Genomic DNA, 23,960 nt, shown 5'->3' on the forward strand with positions numbered 1-23,960 from the left:
AAGGGTATACGAGTAGCTGCGCTCCCCTGCTAGAACCTCCAAACAAGCTCTCAATGTCCAGTTTTCCAGCACCTTTTAGTTAAGAGACTTTTTCCCATTGCATATTCCTGCCTCCTTTGTTGTAGATTAATTAACCTAATAACTGCAGGCTTATTTCTGGGCCCTCTGTTCTGTTCTTGATCCATGTGCCTATTTTTGTGCCAGTACTATATGATTTTCATTACTACAGCTTTGCAATATAACTGGAAATCTGGGATTGTGCTTCTTCTAGTTCTGTTTTTCTTTTTCAAGATTGCTTTGGCTCTTTGGGGTTTTTTGTGGGTCCATACAAATTTTAGGATTATGTAGGTCTGTGAAAAGTGCTGTTGGTAGATGGAGATTTTATTAAATCTGTAGATTGCTTTGCGTCCTGTGGTCATTTTAACAATGTTTATTCCCCCTTGGGGCATTTTTGATTACTTATTCAATCATCTAACTAGTAGATGGTCTAGTTGCATTTTCTAATTTTTCCTGATTCATTCTTGGTAAGTTGTACATTTCAGATAATTTTTTTCATTTATTCTATGTTGTGTAGTATATTGGTATATTGTTAAGATCTTTGTATTTCTGTAGTATCACTTGTAATGTGCTTTTTTACATTTATAATTTTATTGATTTGGGTCCTTTGCCTTTTCTTTGTTAGTGTACATGAGGGTTTGCCTAAGGGTTTATTTATCTTTTCAAAGAACCAGCTCCCACTTTGGCTATTCCTTTCTATTGTTTTTCTATTCTCTATTTCATTTATGTTTACTTTCATTTTTATTTCTTCTAATTTTGGACTCAGTTCCACTTTTTCTGGTTCCTTAAGGCTTAGAGACTTAGGTTACTTATTTAGGATCTTTTTTTGCTTCTTAATGTAGATGTTTATTGCTGTGAACTTCCAATTAGAATTGCTTTTATTATAGCCCACAAGTTCTGGTATGTTGTACTTTCATTTTTGTTTGTCTCAAAAAATAAAAAATAAAAAAACCTTTCCTATTTCTCCTTTAACTATCAATTGATCAAATGGTTTTAAGGAGAGTGTTATTTAATTTGCATATGGTCATGAGTTTTCCAGCTTTCCTGTTGGGATTGATTTTTAATTTCATGCACTGTAGTCAAAAAAGATATTTGGTGTAATTTCAGTCTTCCTGAGTTTGCTAAGACTTGTTTTGTGGCAAAGTTTATGGTCTGTTCTAAAAAGTATTCCCTGCCTGCTTGATAAAAATATCTGTTCTGCCATTGTTGAAGAGAATGTTCTATGTATGTGTTAGGTCTGTTTGGTCTGTAATGTTTTTTAGGTATACTGTTTCCTGATTGGTTCTCTGGATGATCTATCCATTGCATTACTGTTGATTTCTCCTCTGAGCTTTGTCAGTTTCTGCCTTATATATATTCAGGTATTCCAACGTTATGCACAAAATATTTACAATTGTTATTATCTTATTAAAGCATTGGTCATTTTCTCATTATATAATAACCTTCTTTATCTCATATCATTTTTATAATACATGTAATGTAAGTAAATTTAGTGCCAGTAATTTAGTGCCATTTGCTTGAAACGTCTTTTTTCATCCCTTTATTCTGTGTGTCTTTGAGGGTAAAGTGAGTCTTTTTTAGGCACCATAATGTTGGGTATGGTTTTTAATCCATTTAGCCATTTTGTGGCTTTTAATTGAAGAAATCTGTTTACAACTAAAGTAATTATTTATAGATAAGGATTTACTATTGCCATTTTGTTCATTATTCTCTGGTTATTTTGTACACCCATTATTTCTTATTTAAACCTGTTACTTTTTTAGGGTGTGTTTTGATGTCTTTTGGTATCATTGTGCTTTGAGTCCCTATCTATGTTTTATGTAATTACTAAAGGATTTTCCTAGTAATTACAATGAGGCTTACATATAATATCTTAAACTTATAACACCTCATTTTAAACTGATACAACTGATAAAATTGATAACCTTTACACTTTTACTCCCTCTCCTCCTTTTTGGTTATCGCTTTTATATTGTGTAATAACAGATTAACATAGTTATTTTTAGTACATTTTTTAAAACTTCAGCTAGAGTTTTAAGTGAATTAACTATCCCTGTTACCATATTGCAGAATATATGACTGTATGTTTACCATTACCACTGAGATTTTTGCTATCTTTTTATGTTTTTGTGATAATTATTATTCCTTTACTTAAAGAACTTCCATTAGCATCTTTTGTAAGGTAGATATAGTGATAAGGAACTCCTTTACTGGTTATTTGCTCAGGGAAGTCTTTATCCTTGCTTTGTTTCAAGGGACAGTTTAGCCAATATAGAATACTTGGTTGACAGTTATTTTCCTCCAATAGTTTGAGTATGTCATCCCATTCCTTGATTAACATGTTTTGTTTTGATTTTTGACTAAAATGTTCTTGTGAGAAATGTGTTAATAATCTTTTGGGTGTTCCCTTGTGTGTAACTTTTTCCTGCACTGCTCTTAAAATTCTTTCTTTGTCTTTGACTTTTGGCAGTTTGACTATAATGTGTCTCAGTGTAGCCCTATTCAGGTTCATCCTATTTGAGGTCCTCTGGACCTGATGAATCTGGATGTTCATTTTTTCCCCTAGATTAGGGGACATTTCAGCCATTACTGGTCTTTCTCCCTTTCTTGTCTCCTTCAGGAAATTCCTATAATGCAAATGTCATTCCTTTTGATTGTGATTTATAATTCCCGTAGGATTTTTCACTCTGTCATTCTTTTTTCATTTTGCTCCTCTAGATTATTTTCCATGACTTCTCTTTCAAGTTACTGATTCCCTCTTCTGCATGGTTGAGTCTACTTTTGACATTTTCTGTTGAATTCTTCAGTTTACTTATTTTTCAAATCTAAGAATTATATTTGGATTTGTTTTTGATGGTTGCTCTTTCAAAGTTCTCATTTTTATTATTCATTATTTTCCTAATTTCATTTGCTTTTCTGTGTGTGTCTGTGTTTGTGTGTTTTATAGTTCACTAACTTCCTAAAGGTGGTTCACTTTGAATTCTTTCTGACAGTTCCTAGATCTCCATTTATTAAGGTTTAGCTTTTGGATCTTTATGAGTTTATTTTGGTGGTGTCCTATTTACCTGATTTTTTTTTTTTGTGATCTTTGATTCCTGATGTTGGAATCTGTGCATTTAAGTAATTGGGCTCCAATTCCATACTTGACAAGTTTGCTTTGGCAGAGACACTTCTTCACCATTCAGCTCAGTTTCAGTTTCTGGGCATTTGCTGGTAATTTCTTTGGGCAAATGGGGTCTGCTATTGTGGTCTTTTCTTGGATGGGGCCATGCTTCATACTTTAAGGTCAGGGATAGGAGATGTTCCAGTGACTGAGAGAGTTGTATAGGACTGCCAGCTTGGTTCCCTCCCTAAGAAAAGCTATAGGATGGGCTTTGCAGTTGCCTGGCTTCTCTACAATTGCTTGGATTCTCTCCTAATCTGGTTAGGCTTCATCGATGGTCTGGACTGGCTACTCTATTCAGCAGTAGATAAGACTATGAATTAGTTTCCCTTCCCTAGCACGACAGCAGATAGAACCAGGGTCTGTATAGCTCATTGTTGGTGGACCCGAATCAGTGTAGTGTCTGCACTGAGTTGCTTGGTCAGGTGAGGCCACTGGTTTTGCTCTGCAGACTGGGGAAGCCACAGGCTATGCTCTTTGTTCAAATGCCACTGTAGGTAGGGCTGTTGGATGGGCTACAAAGCTTTCCTTGTGCTTTGGTTAGATTCTCTGGTTGGATAGACTGATGGCATTCAACAATGAGCAGGGTTATGAATTAGATTCCCTGTCTGGGTGCAGTGGGAGAAGCAGTTAAAGCTGCTATTGTTCTTTGTTTGTTGTTTCAACTCAGGCTGATCCATTCCCCAAGTTCCCTGACCAAACAGGGCCGCTGTGCAACTTCAATTCTACCAGCTTCTCAGCTTGACTGCTATTGGGTCACAAAGCTTTCAGGAGTTTTCTCCAGCCCTTCTTGTCAAATTGGACTAGAAGATACTCTCCACAGTCGAGGAAGGGAGCTGTGATTCAGTTCCCTTCCTGGGCTTAGGCAAACTTGGCTCTATGGTCAACAGTATTCATTTGATCAGAATAAATAAGATCTATATTCTGCTAATTCCCTGGTCAGAGTATATATCCAGTCTTGGTTCTGATAATGAGGAAAGCCGCTGGTTGGTATTATTACTTGGACACTGCAAGTATGGACTTGGTCGGCCAAGGTCGTATGCTAGTTGTTGCAAGCCTCTCTCCTATTCTTTGTCACAGTTAGAATCCCAGTGTTTGAACCTTTTAGTTTTCCAGCAATCCCTGTGTAGGCATGAGATCAGAGTAGGGGTTCAAACAAAGCAGCCACAGTGCTGAGTTGGGGGGCTGGCTATTCCCCCCGTGCTCTCTTTTCCCACTGGAAGAATTGGAGGCTCAGTTGAGACCTCAGGTTGGTGCTGAAATGGCCTGGATTTGGGGGGAGAAGTGCAGCCAGCATGTGGCCCCTTCTCTTCCTATGCAGTTTGTCTTGGCCTCTGAGGTGTGGGGAGTACCTCACCATCATGTTCTAGGGTTCTTTCAATGTTGTCTTGCTCTTGAATAGTTGTTCATTTGTTTTGGGAGGGGAGTGAAGTCAGGAATATCCTATGTTGCCATCTTGGTGATGTGATTCTTCATGTTCTTTTTTTTAAATAAAAAGAATATCCTTTCCCTTTAGTAATTATTTATTTAATCACATTACATTTAATAAGATAGTTGAAAAGAGGATAGGAGACCATGATTTGGCTATGGACCCACGATCATAGTGAATTGAGTTAGAAAATTAGCAAATGAGCTCCAAATTTCTAGAGTATTTATTTTTATTTCTTTGTCTGATTTTTTGGCAGAGTTAATGTTATACTGTGGATCTGTTTTATTTATAGAAATTGGTTTTTTTACCCCATTTTTATGAATCTATGTGTTAAAAATTCTGACACTTGAGTTGAGGAAAAGACAAAGAGTTCAGGAGAATAAGAGTAGGGGTCTTTGTTTTGCAGCAAAGGGAGAGAAGCCCATGGATTTTAGGCTGAGAGTCTGGTGGTGGACTGACTGACATATCAGTTTCTCCACAGAGAACCTTAATTGCTTGACAAAACAGGCGTTTCCTATGAGGAGAAAAACACAATACCACCCTGAGGATTTCTATTCATAAACATAAATCCTCCTTAAAAGGAATACTGGCAATCTAGAATTTCAGATATTTAATATTTTTAATGAAATTTATCCTAATTTTCTCATTTTGTAAGCATCTGTAACCCAACTCGATTTCTCTTTCTTTTAGATGAGACTATTACTTACCTCCAAAGAGTTATTAAATTTGCCATGGATTTAGGTTTTGGGTGTTTCTAAAATATCTCCAAACTTTTTAGGAAAGAGAATACCAAACATATGTTTTAACACAATTTTGGCACGAAAAAAGAATTTTTTTCAAAAATTGGGGATTTCAAAACTAGAGGTTATAGCAATTTGCAGATTATTGAGAATCTTGATTATTTAATTGAATGTTTCCTTATTTAAAATACTAAACTACAACTACTTTAATTCAACCTAAGTGTATTTTATGAAGCCTATCTTCCTGCCACCTTGCCCCCCACCCATTTTTTCCCCTTAAGGGTCACTGTGTTAAAAAAACAGTCAAAGCAACAAAATAGAAATGTTCTAGTTTGTCTGTGCTTAAAGTGCATTTTGAAATTTACTTTTAATCCTCTCATGGTCATGAAGATACTCTTCAGAAGTTTCTATTTTTGTGAAAGCATATTAGCTTTCTCAGACTAAAATACACTGAGCTTGATTTAGTCCCAGAAAATAACCCATATACTGGAAAATGAAGATTTCATACATCAAATAGCACCAGTGGTGCATTTTCTCAAGTCTACGTTGTGTAAACAGGACATTTTTACATTATTTTGTTCTATTCTCCATGGTATAATGTAGATGAGAAAGCCAAAGTTTTCATAAACAACTCTGTACACAGTAAAGATATTTTAATATTCCCAAACAATATATTTGATCACTGTAATTTATTTCTGCCTGCAAACTTTTGAGTCATGTGCTTTTTTTTTTGAGATCTAAACTATTTCTCATTTTCTACTTTATCTGTTCACAGGAAAACCACATAAGTCAATACTTAGCATTTGGATTCAGTAAAGGCTAAGCAAAGACAGGTGGAACAATATAGGAAAAAGGAGTGATTTATTATTTTTATGATGTTCATTTTCTTTTTTTTAAATTTTTTTATTTATTTATGATAGTCAGAGAGAGAGAGGCAGAGACACAGGCAGATGGAGAAGCAGGCTCCATGCACCAGGAGCCCGACGTGGGATTCGATCCCGGGTCTCCAGGACCGCGCCCTGGGCCAAAGGCAGGCGCCAAACCGCTGCGCCACCCAGGGATCCCTGATGTTCATTTTCAAACTTAAAATACTAATTGTAGCTTTTCCTCAAACTACTATATCTGCTAAATATAGGAATGTTGGTTGGCATTTCTGTAGCTGAGATCTAAAAGAGAGTCTTGAATGAGTTTGTGTGTTGGTGCTTCGGAAGCCAGTTCCAGTAGTAACTGTATTCATGTTTTCATTAATTCATTACCCTCTGGTAGTAATTGTTCTATTCTGCATTGAGATTTAGGAATTTCTTTCATCCCATGTATGCTTTGGGAGAAAGCTTGAATTGCCCATCCCTTATGTTTTTTTGCTGTGAATATATTGAGCATGTGGATGTGTGTGTGTGTGTGTGTGTGTGTGTGTGTGCATGCGCGTCTTGGTCTTCTATTTAGGGCTGTGCTTTTTCTGCATATATTGTGAAAAAAATGTTTCAAGAAAGTGTTTTTTTGTGTGTGTGAGATTTGGCATTTTTAAACTTCATTATAGATTTAAAGTCTTCCTAAAATAGAAGATGGGGAATGAAGCGACTATTTTCCAGTTTATGCTCTTTTCTATAAACCTAACTGCAGAATAAACCTAAATTTGTTAATTATCGAGCATCTTATTTTTTATTAAGTGCATATTCATAAATAAGTCCTTGTAGAAAGAAGGGTATCTAGTTGTTTTCTTCTTAGTAAACTGGATTTTCATTGTCATCTTCATATTGTCCTCAAGTTATAATTTAGACACTGTTTGGCAGTGAACAAACACAGTCCCTCGACAGAAGTGATTGTAAAAGACTGGAATGAGAAGTTGTTGAGGTAAAAGTTTCATCGTTACTGTGACATAAAACCAAGAAATGGAGAAAAAGTCCATTCCTTCCCATTTATGGAGTCACTGATCACTGACTGGGGGAAAATATATATTTTTTGTAGACAAGTAAAATCTGGTAAATAACCCATGGTATTTTGAAGAATCTTTGCTGTAGATAATTATGTTGCTGGATTAGAGAAATTCAGGTCAGTAGAAATAAATAATAAAACATAAAGTATATACTATGGAGTCAAGACAAAAAATAAAATATTTTTCTTATTTGAAAATTCTATTGAGAATAAGATCCGTATTTAATAAGAAAGTATTTTTCTATGATTATTCGAGATTAAATTTCAATGAGTTACATTATCAAGGATGTCTATGGAGAGAGTAGTTTTTTTTCCTGTGCCTTTTCTTTGAGCTCCTTTGGATTTTATTTTTCTGCAAGATCATTGTTCTTTCACTCTAAAAGTTATAAGTCAGAACTATAAGGGGCATTTTTTGTTTTGTTTTTGCTTGTATGTCAGAACTTCTCAAGTCTTTTTCTTTTCTCCCGTAAGTATCGCTCTGGTCCATTTTGTTTCTATTTTCATACTAGCAGTGTGTATGAAAAGTATAAGAAGAGACAATGATCCTCCCCTAGTCAACACCAAGTTTCCTTAGCAGCCCATGTCTCCTTGCCTTGCAGAACTTTACCATGTAGATAGTGAAATTTACATTAGATTTTCGTAGAAAATTGCTGAACCTTACAAAAAAGTCTCCTTTAGTTTTGTTTTGTTTTTTTTTTTTAATCTTTTTTTTTTTCAGTTGAGGTAAAAGTTTCAGTGTATGGAAAGCTGCCCGTGGCACACGCGCCCCCGTGTTCCCTCCCAGGAGCTCCCGAGGCCCCTCCCTCGGTGCCCACCCGCCTCTCCCCACCCCTGCAGAAGCCCGGACTGGAGCCCGCAGCACCTCCACAGTCCCCCCACCCTGCAGCAAGAGGTGACCCCAGCCGCGGGGCTGAGCTGGGGGGACAGAGACATCGCCTGTTTGCAAAGCTGACAGCCTTCGGTGCAGTACCATCTCAGAGAAACTTCCTTTCAAACAATGCTTTCTGGAGCTACAGACCAGCTTGGGCATAAGAAAGGGGCTTTGCAAGAAACTTCAGATCACATCTGACATGGTTTTCTAACGGTCATCAGGTCAGCGTTTGAAGTTGCCGTCTCCAAGCAACTCAACTCAGTAAGGAAGGGAAGGCTTTATGCGGGTTCACACCTTCTCATAAAGCCTCACATACACACGAGAAAGATCTTAGACCTATTAAAGCCAAAACTGGAAGATTCCATAACACTGAGTTTATTTATCTTTTTTAATTTTTATTTATTTATGATAGGCACACAGTGAGAGAGAGAGAGAGGCAGAGACACAGGCAGAGGGAGAAGCAGGCTCCATGCACCGGGAGCCCGACGTGGGACTCGATCCCGGGGCTCCAGGATCGCGCCCTGGGCCAAAGGCAGGCGCCAACCGCTGCGCCACCCGGGATCCCTGGATTCCGTAACACTGAGTTTTAAAGAAAACCTGCAGGCGCGGAACCAGAGCAGCAGCAGATCAACCAGAGCAAGGGACACTGCAGAGTTCCGGCGGGTGCGACTTCGCTGGTTTTGTCCTGATGTGCGAGTCCAGCGCTCAGTCTGAGTCGCTGCAGTGGAGCTGGATCCGCCGAACTGCTGCTCCCGGACCGAGGAGCTGCTGCTGCTGAGCCGGGCGGCCCTCCCGAGGGCGCAGAGCCCGCTTTCTCCTCCTTGGCAGGCTTCTCGTTGTTGTTCAGCTGCCCACGGACGTCCTGCCGCGCGTCTCCGACTCCTTCCTTTCCTGAGCTAACTCCTCCTTGGACTTGGCCGCCTGCTTCTTCCCGCTCGTGGAGGAAAGGCTCCCTTGGCTTTTCCTGTCAACAACCTTGACGCATCTCTCTAGCTCCCGCACAGTGGGGGGTTTCAGAGGCTCAAAGTCAATCTCTCTCTGCTCAGGCCTGGGTCCCTGAGCGAGGGCTCCGGGACTGGGATGAAGTGGACCCCGCAGCCCCGTGTCCCCGGGCAGCCGGGCGGTCTAGGCTGAGCTGCGCCCTCGGCCTAGCTCACGGGCAGGCCTTGCTCCTCCTCTCCGGGTCGTCGAGGCCGATGCCTGCTTGCCGCCCTGCTTCGGCTGCCTGCTGGCCTGGCCGCGCTGCCGGCCTTCTCGGCGGGAGCCCTCTTTCGGTTGGGCCTGCTTGGCGGCGGGGCACCCTTGGGCCTTCTCGTCCTCAGACTTGGCCTTGTGCCTCTCCGTGTCCTCGTCTTCGTCCGCGTCCTCCTCCTTCTCCTCCTTTCTCCTTCGGCTCCTTCTTCCTCTCTGGCTTGTTCCCGGGCCCGCGACAGGGCGGCGAGCTGCTCGTGCACAGCCTTCAGCTGCTCCTGCAGCTCCGCCAGCCGGGCCCCGCTCCTCCTATCCTCCTCCTCCTCCTCCTCCTCCTCCTCCTCCTCCTCCTCCTCCCCTCCTCCTCCTCCTCCTCCTCCGAGCTCTCCTCGCTGCTGCGGCTGCTCTCGGCGCCCCTGCTCAGCACCGGGGCTGCGGGCGCAGGCAGGGCCGGCGCCTCCCCCGGCTCAGCCGGCGTCTTAGCAAACCGCACCTCAAAACACGCCGCAGCTTCCCTGGCCACGGCCACCACCTTGTGGCCTGGGGGTTGTACTGGTAACAGCTGGAGAACATGAACCGGGTGTCAGCAGCGAAGCCCCTGCGCGTCTGGGCACTCGCGACTGTCCGTCTTCTTGACAGTGCTGAGGTCCATCGGGTGCTCGGTGACGTCGTGGTAGTCGTGCAGCTCCAGGGCCTCGGCGTCCACCGGCTGGAGAAGGGCCAGGCGCAGGCCGCACGCTTCTTGCACGGCATGTCCTCGAGGACGCTGTCACAGTGCCGAGATGCTCGGCAGCTCGCCCTTCCGGCCCGCATGCTGAGGCACCTCGCGGTCCTCTAGACCCTTCCAGGGCGGTGCGATGGGGGGGCGGCCCCCACTCTCTCGCCGAGCCCCCACCGTCGGCCTGCTTGGGGTCTGACGATGGCGGCGGCGATTCGCTCCGGCTCGCGGATGGAGTGGGCGTCGTGGTGGCTGATTTCCCCTCTTCCGCTTTGCACCCTTTTCCTTGACGACAAGGCGCTGTGGGAGGGACCACAGGGATGGATGATGGGCGTCGAGGGAGGGGGGTGGGGCGGCGGCGGGGGGCGCAGGGACCGACGTGATGTTTGCGGTAATGTTGGCAGAGGGGGCAGCAATGACAGGCGTCTGGAGACAGTGGGGGGACTAATAATTCAACTTCGTCCTGGGGCACCTGGGCCACTCTCTGCAGAAAAAATTTTTCTCTAAGGCTGGGGCCGTTAGCCACTGTGTCATCTGTGGGCTTGTTGTAAATGTAACAATTTGTAACATGGTGTGGAAAGTCCTGCATACATCGCCGGCGCTCCAGTAATAATTATTTTCCTAGTCTCTTCTGAATAGTCCCCATAGCCATCGGGTGTTTATGATTTTATGGTAATCGGGGCAGGTTTAGCTTGATTGCATCCACGGGCTGGTAGAAGGGCCAGGCGAGCTGGTGATTCCAGGGCGTCTTTACCACCACGTCTGCGCCTACTGCAGCTGCTTGGTCTTGCGGCCAGGCTTGGCGGGGTTGGAGACCTCCCCCCGCGGGGTCCCCGGGATCCCCGCGGGCGCGACCGTCCTGGGGTGGACATCCTCCGCGGCTCGCTCACGGCCGTCACAGCAGCGGCTCAGGGGAGGCCCTCGCTTCCACTGCGCTCCTTTGGAGGCCTGACATCCCTTTGTAGGCCCCAGCCAGGCAGCACTTGGCCTCGGCGGCTCCGACGGCCGTCCCTCCGCTCCCTCCTATATAGATTCGGGATAACAGTTCTTTACTAGATGGTTCTTTTGTAAATATTTTTCTCCAACTCTGTGCTTTGTCTTCTTATTCTCTGACATTGCTGTTGCAGAACAGAAAATTTTTAATGGAGGTCCAGTGTATCAGTATTTCTTTCATGGATTGTTGCCCTGGTGTTGGATCAAAATCATAGCCATACCCAAGTTCACCTGCATTTTCTCCTACATTATCTTGCAGAGGTTTTATAATTTTGCATTTTATATTTAGAACTGTGATCTGAGTTTTATATTGTGAAGGATGTGAAGTCTGTGGTCTGGACTCAGTATTTTGCATGTGGTGTCCAGTTTTACATTATCATTTGTTGAAAATACTGTCCTTTTCTTTCACTGTGTTGTCTAGTCCTTTGTCAAGATCCATTGACTATATGAATCTCATTAACTTTTAAAAGGATGTGATAGAATGATTTGAATAGCTAAGTGAACATAAATGGGAGGTTCCAAACAGAAGAAATGGACTGTGGTAAGGCATTAAAATGAGTGAGGGAGGAAAGTAATCTTGATTTATTAAAGAAAACTGTGATACTTTGCAGCTTATGTGCAAGAGAAGCATAGAGATTGTTGAGTATTAGCTTAACCATGGTAAGGGATTATTATACTAAATAATACGAAAGCCATTAAGGATTTTAAATGCAATTGCATGAATTTTAAAGTCTTAAATGTTTATACTTTGGGCAGTGTGTAGAAGGTATTGAAGGGGAAGTAGGGAAATAATGGTTTTCAGTTGGGAGGCTTTAAGAGGAAAGGTAGAGATTATCATGAACAGAAATGACATGGAAGAGATAGGTCATAATAAAAATTTAATAAGTAGAATAAAGAACGGCTTGGCTGAGTTTTGGGAGAAAGGGAAAAGGGATGTTTAAGTAATACTCCTGAATTTTTATCTTGACTTATAAGATATCGAGTGTGGGGGGGGGAGCAGGAGGGAGGGAGGAGATCATACTTTTTTTTGCACTAATAAGAGAACAGTGCATTAGAGAAACAATATTTGGATTTATTGACATAAATAATTGAAGCTTTGATACTGTACTGGACTTACCTGGGTGAGAGGAAGGTCCAGTGTTCTTAACTAAAACTTTGACATGGCGGGCACCACTTTAAATTTCCATTCTAGCTGAAGTCTGAAAAATGAAGTCTCCTCTTTTCAAAGGAGAGAGGTTGTTAAGTGTAAATATAAATAAGGATAAAGGGTCAAATACTAAACCCGAAGGAGAAAGCTCATAATTAAGGAAATGTAAGGAAAGATAAGCCTTTGGAAAAAAATTAGAAGTGGATGAACTATTAAGTAGGGTTGTTTTGGGATACCAGCAAATAGGTCTAACTCTTAAACAGAACCAAGAATTTGATGAAAATGAGAAAGGAGAAAATTTCATATTAGAAAAAGGAATGTCACTAGTGCTCGTTTTTTGAGTACCTGCTATATATCATGCATGATCTGAGATCCCACAGTAAGCAAAGATGCAGATTTCCTCTGCTCTCAGAGTCTGCTTCCTAACTGGGGAGAGACTGAACCTATAATAAATGAGTAAATTACATCTTTTTGAAGGGCATAATGCTGAAGGAAAAAAAAAGTCCTGGTAAGGGTAATGGGGAAATGATGTGGTTGGCAGAGAACTTTGCAAACTTAAATAGGGTGGTCATAGTAGATCTCAATGACACAGTGATTTAAAGCAAAGACTTGAAAAGATAAGGAAATAAATCTTAAGGCTATTTTAGGTAAAAGTGTTCCAGGCACAAAGAAGGAATTGAAAGGGGAGCATATTTGGTGAGTTGAGCAATAGCAAGGGGACCAGTGTGGCTGGAGGAGAGTGTTTATGGGGAAAAAATAATAGGATTTGAGGTTAAAGGAAGAAGAAACCCATCCAGAGCTACAGTCCTCAATCTTGGCTTCTTTGGAGAAGCTACATAGAGAGCTTCTAACACTCTGGATGCCATGACCAATTGGGTTACAATCATTGGGAGGTGGAACTCAGGCCCCCCATGTGACTATAACATGCAACCAAGGTTCACAATCTGTCTGCTAAGACCTTAGGAGTCTCTAAGAAAAACTTATGTTTGAATGTTTGAAGGAAAAGCTCAGAAGATCATTCCTGGTTGTATTACATTGGAGATGCCAGTTAGATATTCAGGAAAAGATGTATTTTTTAAATATATATTTTTAAAGATTTTTTATGTGTGTGTGTGTGTGTGAGAGAGAGAGAGAGAGAGACAGAGAGAGAGAGAGAGAGGCAGGCAGAGACATAGGCAGAGGGAGAAGCTGGCTCCATGCAGGGAGCCCGATATGGGACTTGACCCCGGGGCTCCAGGATCACACCCTGGGCTGAGGTGGTGCTAAACCGCTGAGCCACCTGGGCTGCCCAGAAAAAAATGTCTAATAGAGAATTAGATATATGAATCTGGAGTTCAAGGAAGAGGTTCAGGCTGGAGATACAGATTGGTGAGACATCAGCATAGAGATGACACTTAAATCCTGCAACTAGAAGAGTTCTCTAAAGTAATGAAGATAGAAGATCAAAGATCTAGAAACAAGGTCAAAGGAAGAACCAGCAGAGATGAAGAAAGGAACAATGAGGAAAGAAGGAAGGAAATTCAGAAAATTTACTGTCTTGAAAGGCAAGTTCTCAGTGTTTCAAGATAGTGGAAAACCTGGTTAACTGTCACATATTGCTGATAGACCAAGATGAGGACTGCGAATTGACTTCGGATACAATGTTATGAAGTAATTGTGGATCTTAGCAAGAGGAGAAAGCTTGATTGGAGGGAGCTCAAGAGAAAATTGGAAAGTTATAATTTTCATCAACCTCTAAGACTTCATTTAGGAAAACTGAGAAATGAGGTGGTGGCTCTTACATGAAATGGGGCCAAGAGAGTTTACCAACATGTTTCTCTAGACTTGTGGAAGAGGTGTGGAGAATAAAGAAGGATAGTGTGCGTGATGCAAGAGGGGGGAGGATTTTCTGGAGAGATGGAGTTGTTGAATAGCCAAGAGAGGATGTGACCCAGTATATGAGTAGAGAATGGCCTCTGCTAGGAACCCAAACAATTTATCTGTGGTAACAGAGGAGTGATGGAGTATACAGGGGTAGACTCTGCAAGGTGGGGAGCTGTGGTGGTGATCACTATGGAAATTTTGCCTTGGAAACTAGGACTAATGGAGAAATAGAAGATTCTTGGGTGATACTAAAGACTCTGATAGTGGCGGGGGGAGAAGCACATTCCCCCCCTCCCTCACTGGATTAATGACTCCCAACTTGGACCTCTAGGGTCCTTCAGGAAAGAGGAGTCAGTAGGAGGCTACTGCAAATATTTCAAAAAAGCAAGTGACAATTGTATCTTTTCATCTCTTTTCACTTTTATTGAGAGATAGTTGACATACATCACTGAATGAGGTTTAAGGTATACATCATAGCTTCCTTTCTTTAGTTTACCTAATTGTGAGAATACAATATATAATGCATAAACAAAGTATGTATTAGTTGACTGTTTATGCTATTAGTAAGGCTTCCAGTCAACGGTAAGCTATTAAGAGTCTGCCTCTTAATTTTGGAAAGTCAAATTTTATATGCAGATTTTCAACTATGTGGAGGATCACACCTCGTTGTTCAGGAGTCAACCATATATGCCACAACTGCTCTAACCATTCCTCCATCATTGGACACTTCGATTGTTTCCCTGTTTCTGCTATTATAAATAATGCTGCTGTGTATCGGGAGGTTCATTTATCTTTTCTTGTGTTTTCAATTCCCATTAAATGGACTGTAACTAGTTCTATTTTTAATTTTTGAGGAGCCTTCATTCTGTTTTCCACAGTGGCTGTACCAGTTTACAACACACACCGCCCCCAAGAGTGCACAAGGGTTCGCTTTCCTCTACATCCATACCAGCATTTGTTATCTTTTGTCTTTTGGATGATGGCCATTCTAACAGGCATGAGGTGGTATCTCATTGTAGTTTTAATTTGTATTTCCCTAATGACTAGAAGTGTTGAACATCTTTTCATATACCTGTTGCCTATCTGTGTATCTTTTTTGAAAAATGGTTATTAGGTTTTTTGCTCATTTTTAAATTGGGTGATTTTTTCTGCCATAGAGTTATGTGCATTATTTATTTGGTTTGGCTATTAATCCCTTATCAGATATATGGTTTGTGAATATTTTTTCTCTGTTCTGTAGGTTGTCTTTTCAATTAGTTGATGGCTTCCTCAGGTGTGAAGAAACTTTTTAGTTTGATGTATTCCCACTTGTCTATTTTTTATTTTTTGGTTACATTTTAGGTGTGATTTCCAAAATATAATTACCAAGACCAGTGTCAAGGAGCTTTATCCTGTGTTTTACTTCTAGGAGTTTCATGGTTTCAGGTCTCACAGTTAAGCATTTATTTAATTTTGAGTTAATGTTGTGAGTGGTGTAAGCTATGGGCCCAGTTTCATTCTTTTACATGTGAGTATCCATTTGCTGCAACATCATTTATTGAAGAGACAATTCTTCATTGAGCATTCTTGACGCTTGTCAAATATTTGTTGACCATATATGCTTGGATTTGTGTCTGAATTCCTTATTCCATTGTTCTCTTTGCTTCTGTGCCAGTACTCTACTGTTTTAGTGACCATGGCTTTATAATAAATATTAAAAAAATCAGGAACAATAATGCTCATGCCTTGTTCTTTCTCAGGATTTCTTTGCTTTTTTTTTTTTTTTTTGCTTCATATAAATTTTAGGGTTTTTTTTTCTACTTTTGCTAAAAAAAAAAGCCACTGGAATCTCAATAGGACTGCATTGATCTATAGATGGTTTTTGGTAGTATTGACATTTTAATAATAGTGATTCTTGCAGTCCAGTAACATAGGATACCTTTCCATTTTTTAAAAGACTTTATTGATTTATTCATGAAAGATACAGAGAAAGAAACAGAGACACAGGCAGAGGCAGAGGGAGAAGCAGGCTCCATGCAGGGAACCCAACGTGGGACTTGATCCTGGGTCTCCAGGATCACACCCTGGGCCGAAGGTGGCACTAAACTGCTGAGCCACCTGGGCTGCCCTATCTTTCCATTCATTTATGTCTTCTTCAATTGCTTTCATCATTGTCTTACAGTTGTTAGCATAGATCTTTCACTTCCTTAAATTTATTCCTAAGTATTTTATTGTTTTTCATGCAATTATAAATTGGATATGTTTCTTTATTTCCTTTTCAGAAAATTTGTTATTATAGAAATTTTATTTTGTATGTCAATTTTGTGTCTTACAACTGGGCTCAATTTGTTGATTATTTTAACAGTTTTTTGGTTGAATATTTAGGATTTTCTCTATACAAAAACATGTTATTTGCAAACAGAGACCATTTTACTTCTACCTTTTGAATTCTGATGCCTTTTCTGTTTGTTGACTAATTGCTCTAGCTAGGACTTTTAGTACTATATGAAGAGGAGTGGTGAGAGTGGGCACCTTATCTTGTTCCTGATTTTGGAAGAAAAGCTTTCAACCTTTCACCATTGAGTGTGACATCAGCTATGGGCTTGTCAATATGGCCTTTATTATTTTGAGGTATGTTACTTCCATATCTCATTTGTTAACTGTTTTTTTCATGAATGACTGTTGGATTTTGTCAAATGCTTTTTCTGTGTCTATTGAGATAATAGGATTTTTCTTTCACTCTATTAATGTGATGTATCACATTGATCGATTTCCATATTTTGAGCCATCCTTTCATCCCAGGGATAAATCCAAGTTGATTATGGTGAATGGTCCTTTTAATAGGCTGCTGATATCTTTTCTAGTATTTGCTGAGAATGTTCACATTTATAATCATCAGGGATATTGGCCTATAGTTTTCTTTTTTAGTAGGGTTCTCATCTGTCTTTCAGCATGAAGATAGTGCTGATCATAAGGCTTATTGGGAATGTTCTCTGCTTTTTGTTTTTTTTGGAGAAGTTTGAGAATATTGGTATATTAATTCTTAGAAGTTTGGTAAAATATACCAGTGAAGCCATCTGGTTCTAGACTTTTCTTCATAGGAACTTCTTTTTCTTTTTTTTTTTTTTTTTTTTTCTTTTTCTCTTTCTCTTTCTTTCCTTTGTTCTCTGTTTCCTTCCTTCCTTCCTTCCTTCCTTCCTTCCTTCCTTCCTTCCTTCCTTCCTTCCTTTCTTCCTTTTCTGATTCACTCTCCTTACTAGTAATTAGTCTATTTATTTCTATTTATTCCTGACGCCATTTTAGTAAGTTGTATGTTTCAAAGACATTTTTTTATATCTTCTCAGTTGTCAGTTTCCTGGTGTATAGTTGTTTGTAGTAACCTTGTATGAATTTTTGTACCTTTTGGTATTCATTGTAATATCTCCCTTTTCACTTATAATTTTGTAATTTGATTCTTTTTTTTCCTGTTAAAATGTATCAATTTTGTTTATCTTTTCAAAGAAACAACTCTTAGTTTGGTTAACTTTTCTATTGTTTTTAATTTCTCCATTTCATTTATTTCTGCTCTAATCTTCATTGTTTTCCATTTTCTTTGCTAACTTTGGGCTCAGTTATTTTCTGGTTCATTAAGGATAGAGTTAGGTTATTTATTTGGAATATTTCTTGCCTTTTAATGTAGACATTTATTGGTATGAACTTTCCTCCTAGAAATGCTTTTGCTTCACCCCTTAATTTTTGTAATGTTTCCATTTTCATTTGTCTCAAGGAACTTTTATTCCCCCCATTTTTTTTTGGATTCATTGATTGTTCAGGAATGTGTTATTTAATTTCTGAGTATTCATGAATTTTCCTGTTTTCCTTATTTTCAACTTCTATTGTCTTTTTTTAAAAAAGGTTTTATTTATTTATTTATTCATAGAGAGAGAGAGAGAGAGAGAGAGATGCAGAGACACAGGAGACGGAGAAGAAGGCTCCATGCAGGGAGCAGCATGCAGGACTCAATCCCAGGTCTCCAGGATCACGCCCTGGGCTGAAGGCGGCGCTAAACTGCTGAGCCACCCGGGCTGCCCTCAACTTCTTTTCACATCATTGTGGTCAGAGAAAAATATTTGATATGGTTTTAATTTTCTCAAATTTGGTACGGCCTGTTTTATGGCCTACCATATAGTCTATCCTAGACAATGTTCCATGTGCACTTAAGAAGAATGAGTTTGGCTGTTATTGCACAGAATGTTTTGTATACGTCTAAGTCCATTGGGCCTCTAGCATTGTTCAAATCTGCTATTAACTTATAGATTCCTTGGATAATCTACTATTGTTGAGCGTAACATGTTAAAGTCTTTAACTGTTATTGTATTAGTGTTTATTTCGTCTCTTACCTCTGTTCTTTTTTGCTTTATTTATTCGGATGCTTTGATGTTGGTTCCATAAATATCTAGTTGTTATATCTTGTTGATGTGTTGACCTTTTTATCATTAAATAATGACCTTTTTGTTCTCTCTTTTTATAATTTTACTTTGTTTTTTTTTTTTTCACATATTTTACTTATTTACTTGAGAGAGGGAGGGAGAGCATGAGTAGGGGTAGAGGGAGAGGGAGAAGCAAATTCCCTGCTGGGGACCCTGGGGATCATGACCTGAGCCCAAAGCATACACTTAATTGACCGAGCCACCCAGGTGCCTCTCTTTTTTATGATTTTAAAGCCTCTTGGTTTGATATAAATGCAGCTATTCCTGCTTTTTTTTCCTCATTACCATTTTCTTGAAATATCTCTTCCTTTCCCTTTAGTTGCAGTCTATGTGTGTCTTTGAGGCTAAAATATTAGGTTTCTTTCTTTCTCTTTTAAATTCATTTAGCTATTCTGTCTGTCTTGGTTGGAGAATTATTTACATTTAAAGTAGCTATTGATAGATCAGGACTTATTTTTGCCCTTTAAAAACTTTTTTGGGATGCTGGGTGGTCTGTGGTTGAGCATATGTCTTTGGCTCAGGGCGTGACCCTAGGGTCCTGTGATCGAGTCTTGCATCTGGCTCCCCATGGGGAGCCTCCTTTTCCCTCTGCCCATGTCTCTCCCTCTCTCTCCATGTCTAATGTTTTCTAGTTGCTTTGGAGATGTATTGTTCCATGTTTTCTTTTTTGTTTTAATGTATTTTGGTACTAGTATCCTTTGCCTTTTTGTCCTGTTCTTTTGTGTGATTGCTACAGTTTTTTCCTTTGTGGTTTCATGGGCTTACATAAAACATCTTAAAATCACAAACCCTATTTTAAGCTGATAACAACTTTACTTCCTGAAATTCCTAAAGTTGATACTTCTATCTTCTCCCTCTCATATTTTAGGTAATTTCTTATAAATTTACATATTTTTGTATTTGTAACTAATAACAATTACTGTAGTTATTGTATTTTTACTACATTTATTTTAACTTTTAAACTAGAGTTGTAAGTGAATGATGTACCACCATCACCATATTACAGAATCTAACCTTAACTGTTTACTATTACCAGTGAGTTTTATACTTTCTTTTTTTAAACTTTATTTATTTATTCATGAGAGACACAGAGAGAGAGAGAGAGGCAGAAACATAGACAGAGAGGTAGGCTCCATGCAGGGAGCCTGATGTGGGACTTGATCCCGGGACTCCAGGATCATGCCCTGGACCACAAAGGCAGACGCTCAACCACTGAGCCACCCAGGCATCCCTATACTTTCTTTTATATTTTTATAAGGCTTATGTTTTACTTTTACTCAGAATTCCCTTAATTCCCTTAGTGTTTCTTAGAAGGCAGGTGTAGTGGTAATGAACTCCCTCATCTTTTGTTTGGAAAAGTCTTTATTTCTCCATTTCTAAAGGACAGCTCTGCTGGGTATAGAATTCTTAATTATTCTTCAATATTTTGAATATGTCATCCCATTTTGTCCTGCCCTAAAAGTCTTTGTTGAGTATTAGAAGTTCCCGTGTATGTACTTCTCTTTTTTCCTTAATGCTTTTAAAATGGTTTCTTTGGCTTTGACAATTTAATTGATCCTTTTTGGTACAGCTTTTTTCAAAGTCAGCCTATTTCAGGTACAGCCTTTTTCAAAGTCAGCCTATTTCAAGTCTTTTGAGCCTTATGGTTCTGTATGTTCATTTCTCTTCCCAGGTTTGGGAAATGTTTAACCACTATTGCTTTCAGTTTGCTTCTGCCCTTTCTCATTCTCTTTCCTGGAATTCCCATTGTATTTATGAGTCCCTTAGGATTTTTTCACTCTTTTATTTTATCTTTTGTTTCTCTGACTGGATAATTTTCTATGTCTTATTTTTAGGTCACTAATTCTTTCCTTCTGCATGGCTAAGTGTACTTTTGAAATTCTATTAACTACTTCAGCTCAATTACTATTTTTTTAACTCTAGGATTTCTCTTTATTTCTGGGTTTGTTGTTTTTTTCTGGTTGCTATTTCTTTGTCAAATTCTTGTTGTTTTCATGGATTATTTTCCTAATTTCATTTAATTGTCTATATGTTATTGTAGTTACCTAAAGTTAAGAAAATTATTATAAATCTGATAGTTCCTAGATCTTTTTTTAGGGTCAGTTTTTAGAACTTTATTAGATTCCTTTTTTTTTAAGATTTTTTATTTATTCATGAGAGAGAGAGAGAGAAAGATGCAGAGACACAAGCAGACTGCATGCAAGGAGCCTGATGCGGGACTTGAACCTGGGAATCCAGGATCACACCCTGAGCCAAAGGCAGGTGCCCAACCACTGAGCCACACAGGCGTCCCTATTAGTTTCCTTTGATGGTCTCATATTTACTTGGATTTTGTTATCTTTGATTTCTTACATTGGTATCTGCACACTTGAATAATTTGGCTCCTCTTCTAGACTCTATAGATTTGCTTTGGCAGAGATAGATCTTCAATAGTCACCTCAGTTTAGGTCACTGGGCAGGTGGTACCCGCTATTATGGTCTAGTTTTTGGCAAGGCAACTTTCCAAGCTCTAAGTTTGGGTATAGGGAAAGAGGTGGAAATCTGTAGGATGCCCCCCCCAGTTGCATGAATTTTCCATCTGGCTTACTAGATGGTCTGGACTGGGTAATATTTAGTAGACAGGGCTGTAAATTCATTTCCCTTCACTAACAGGGGAGGACCCAGTGTCCGCATGGCTCATTTGAGGGTACCTGAATCAACACAAAGAGTGTGCACTGAATTTCTTGGTCATCTGCTCTGCAGATGTAGAAAGCCATGGGCTGTTCTCTCTTTTCAAGTGCAGCTAGAAGCAGAGCTTTTGGATGGCCTGTACAGCAGCTCCCCATGTGGTCTTGTTAGGTTCCCAGGTCACAAAAGCTGAAGGCTATATTAATATAATTGGGGCCATGAATTAGTTTCTCTGCCCAGGAGCAGTGGGAGGGGCACCTTAAAGGCAATAAAGCTCTTTGTGTGTTATCTTATCCTGACCTGTGTCCCAAGTTCCCTGGCCAAATATGAGCCACTGGCTTTGTTCTGCTCACTGTTGTATATGCCTGTCTGTCTCTTGGCTACAGTATTGCTGGCTTTTTGTAGCTCCCTTTTTTCACCAGCCCTTCTGGTCAGGTGGGGCTGGGAGATGCTATCCTCAGTGGTGGGGCTGTTTTAGTTCCCTTTTCTGGGATGGAGAGGTGCTGCTCCAGGCTTCTCTGCTTTTCTGTCTTTGACTCAGTAAGAGCCAGAAGCTACTCTCTACCTTGGCTATGAGTTAATTCCTCTGCCTAGGTACAGCAGGCCACCCCTCGACACCTGGTACTGGCTTTGCTCTAGACAGTTAGCTCTGCCTTTCTGCTTATTGGCTTACACATTGTTGGTTACAGAGCTTCCAGATATCCTTGCCAGCCCTTCTGGTCAGATGGGGCCTGGGAGCCACAGTGGGTGTGGCTGTGTTTCAGGTTACTTGCTTGGGTGGGGTTGGGAGGGTGCTCCTGGCCTTGCTCACATGTTCCCCAAACGAGTTTTTCTTATGGGTGAGGCCATGATGCCCCTCAGCCTTGCTGTGAATTAATTCCCCTGCCTGGGTGCAGCAGGGAATTTTTCATACCCTGTACTGGCTTTGCCTCGGGGACTGTCCGAACCACCCACACACCTCTTGGTTGGAGTATTGCTGAGCTATACAGCTTTTAGGTTTTCTTGTCAGTGCCCTCTGGCAAGATGGACCAGAAGACAGTTTCCCCAGCAAATGGAGCTACAACTCCTTGCTTGGATACAGTTTCTAGAGTCAGCAAAACTTGTATGAGAACCCAAATCAAGCAGATATGTACTCCAGTGAGTTCTCTGGTCACAGTTTGTCCCAGACTTGGTTCTGGTGATGAGCAAAGCTGCTGGTTGGAGCTACTTGGATTACTAATCACTTGGGGAGTTGTAGTCATGAATTGCATCTGCCAAGATCTGTGTGTTGGTTATTGCAAGCCTCACAGTTTCCCCTGCAATTCTCAGGGCACGAGACCAGAGTAGGGGCTCTCATGAAGTAATCTGCAGTGGTGGTGGTGCTGATTGTCCCCTGAGTTCTCTTCTTTTGGGGGAACTGGAGGTTCAGGGAAGACCTTTCCATGTGGTGTTGCTCCTGTCTGGGAGAAAGAAAAGTAGTCAGAATGGAGTTGCTTCTCTTACGCTTCTAATACAGTCTATCTTGGTCTCTGTACAGGGGATGTTTCAGATCATCTCTATTCTAGGATTTTCTCAGCTGTGTCTCGTTCATCAGTAGTTGTTTTTCTGAAGGGGAATAAAGCAGAAATGACCGATGTCAGCATCTTGGTGATGCCACTGTCTCTTAAATTTTCAGAGTTAGCAAGAATCTAAATTTATTTCTTTGGGATACACACATACACACACATACATATACACTATATTTTGGGCTATATATACACATACATAAATTGTGATATATGTATACACATATTTCCATATATTATATATGGAAATATAAATTAACTCAGGCTCATCAGGATCTCACAATTATATTTGGATTGTGAAATTTCATTAATGAGTACATGTTAATAATGGTAGTCATGACTATATTTGATTAGGTTAGTTTAAACAGATAGCTTCATATCTTAAGATCAACTGATTAGTAGCCTTAGTTACATTGGCAAAACTCCTTTGCCATGTAACATAACTTAATAATGTTATAACAGCAGGGGTTGGAGAGCATGAGGGCTATGTTACAAATCTGCTTACTGTAATTTAATCGCTGGTCCTGTGATTCCTCTCATATACAAAATGCATTCAACTTTTCCCATGATTTCCAAGGACCTCACTCCATTATAGCCACAATAAAAAGCCCAAATCTTCAATTAATCTAGTCTCTCTGTAAGTCTAGAAATCATCACGCAATTATCAGGTAAATGTAGTATATCTCCTAGACACAATTCCTTCCATCTGTTGACCTGTGAAATTAACTATAGAAGTTATCTGCTTCCAAATTCTTAACATATAATATAAGATTGACATCAGGAAACACCTGACATTTTAGTTAAAAAGGAGAGGGAGAATGGAAGGTAGAAAAAGAAGTCATTGGTTCAAAGCAGTTTTGAAATGTAGCTGGGAAAACTTGAGCTGGAGTTCTTTAATTTGGTTGTTAGATAGGGTTTTACTTCTGTTGTCTGGACTCTTGGTTCCACCTTCTGAGTCATTCTCCCTTTTGCATGAAAAGTAGTATGTGTTTTTTAGCAGTAACTAGAACCCCTAATCTGCAACCATCTTCCTTTTTTAGCTACTTCCTACCATTTTTAGCTCTTCTGTGTTTCTACCATTCCATCAATATACCAGTGTTACCAGTACCTACAATCTGCTGATCATACCAACACTTCAGTGTCTCTCATCCTTTCATATCTGACTTCCCTTCTTAGGCAGTTTAAATTCCATTGCTT

At 40.1% G+C, this 23,960-nt stretch overlaps 1 pseudogene; it reads right to left on the minus strand.

Annotated features, from left to right (window-relative positions):
• Nucleotides 1-8,778: 8,778 nt before the first annotated feature.
• LOC119878689 lies at nt 8,779-21,377 on the minus strand (annotated as a pseudogene).
• Nucleotides 21,378-23,960: the final 2,583 nt, after the last annotated feature.

This window comes from Canis lupus, unplaced genomic scaffold, assembly GCF_011100685.1.
Source record: "Canis lupus familiaris isolate Mischka breed German Shepherd unplaced genomic scaffold, alternate assembly UU_Cfam_GSD_1.0 chrUn_S1827H2024, whole genome shotgun sequence".
NCBI lineage: Eukaryota > Metazoa > Chordata > Mammalia > Carnivora > Canidae > Canis > Canis lupus.